Source organism: Theropithecus gelada, chromosome X (assembly GCF_003255815.1).
Source record: "Theropithecus gelada isolate Dixy chromosome X, Tgel_1.0, whole genome shotgun sequence".
NCBI classification, from domain to species: Eukaryota; Metazoa; Chordata; class Mammalia; order Primates; family Cercopithecidae; genus Theropithecus; species Theropithecus gelada.
Genome location: NC_037689.1, coordinates 121297701 through 121299805, shown reverse-complemented (window position 1 = coordinate 121299805; position 2105 = coordinate 121297701).

Below are 2105 nucleotides of genomic sequence, written 5' to 3'. Positions count from 1 at the left end.
CCACCCTGCCCGGGTAATTTTTTTTTTTTTTTTTTTTTGAGACAGAGTCTTGCTATGTCGCCCAGGCTGGAGTGCAGTGGTGCCATCTTGGCACCCAGGTTCAAACAATTCTCCTGCCTCAGCCTACTGGGATTACAGGCATGCGTCACCACACCCAGCTAATTTTGTATTTTTAGTAGAGATGGGGGTTTCATCATGTTGGCCAGGCTGGTCTTGAACTCCTAACCTCAGGTGATTCACCCACCTCAACCTCCCAAAGTGCTGGGATTATAGGCGTGAGCCACCTCGCCTGGCTTGATAGTCAATATGTTTCTAAGTCTCTCCTGGAGATTCAGCAGAGTAACTGTCCAGAACTTTTGATCTCAATGGCAGAAATAGAAGAAAGAGCACTGTCCAAAATGGTGGTTGCTATTGAGTACCTGGAATGCAGCGAATCTAATCTGATTGGAAATGTGCTGCAAGTGTAAACACAGACAAGATTTCAAAGACTTAGAACGCAAAAAAAAAAAAAAAAGGTAAAATATCTCACACTTTTCATATTAATCGATTATGATCTATTTTGGATATGTAAGATTAAATCTATTACGATTTGGCCAGGTGCGGTGGCTCAAGCCTATAATCCCAGCACTTTGGGAGGCTGACGTGGGTGGATCACCTGAGGTCAGGAGTTTGAGACCAGCCTGACCAACATGGTGAAACACCGGCCCTACTAAAAATATAAAAATCAGTCAGGTGTGGTGGCACACACCTGTAGTCCCAGCTTCTCCAGAGCCTGAAACAGGAGAATTGCTTGAACCCAGGAGGCGGAGGTTGCAGTGAGGTGAGATTGTGCCACTGTGCAACAGCCTGGGCGACAGAGCGAGACTTAATAATAATAAATCTATCAAGATTTATTTTACCTGTTTAACTTTTTCTAATGTAACTACTAGAGCATTTAAAATGACACTCATAGCTCACGTTTTTGGCTCATGTTATCTTTCTATTGGATAGTGCTGCACTAGCTAGGTATTGTAGAGTTTCCTATATTCCTCTTTTGACTCACTCAAAGTTCCAACCAGTACAGAAATGATGGTAAGCTCATTCTTATGGTTCTCCATGGCTTTAACAGTATAAGGCCAATGTATGTCATACTGTGTTCAATTTTTGATTCTCCGTACATCTTTTGCTCAATAGGGAGCTCATACAGAGGTGTCCTGTCCCCATACCAGAAAGTGCACATCGACGGGGGACACATGATGCGAAGGCCATAAGCACCGGCAACAAAAAGACCCATGGAGTGCGATAATGGCTCTAGAGTCTTTTTGTTAATCGACCCTGTGAAAGCCACCCTTCTAGCTGTGCTTTCAGTTGAGGTCCTGAGACTGACTGCCACTGTGTACAGCCTCATCACTCGATTGGCCATCTGGTGCAGGAGGATGAACCGAGTGGCCGAGGCGGCGGCGGCGGCGGAAGAAGCGGCTCCAAGAGGAACCAGGCACCGCGAGCCCAGCGCGGGAGGAGGAGAGGGGGGAGGCGGAGACAAAGGAGGATAAGATGACATCCGGGGCGGCGACGCCGGAAGATGGGGCCCGGAAAACCCTAGGTCCGGCCCTAGGAATTCTCCTTGGCGGGGCTGAGTCCGCGGAGTCGCCTCGGTCGCTCCTTCCTTCGGCTCAGACTGGCGTCATCTCCCGACTCTCAACTAACGCAGCTCTCTACCCTGGACTGAACCCTCCCACCCAGCCCCTAAAGCAGGTGTTTTTTTTGGCTTTTTTTTTGAAAGGACTAATAAAATAGACAAACTGTCAGCTAGCCTGACTGAGGTAGGAAGAAAAAAAAAAAAAAAGGAAAGAAGGGGAAAAGAGGGAAAAAATTAGTAATGAGCAAGTCGATAAAAGCACAGATATATGATAAAGATGTTAAGAAACTATTGTGGGTAACAAATGTGAATATGTAGAAGAAATTATTGCTTTCCTAGCAAACTATGAACTACCAAAATTGACCCCAAAAGTAGAGAACCTGAAAAGAGCAATAACCATAGAAGAGAATGGAGAGTCACCAGGTCTAGTTGGGTTTTAGCTAAGTTTTAGCTAACCTTTTTTTTTTTAATGCTTTGATTAGAAAAA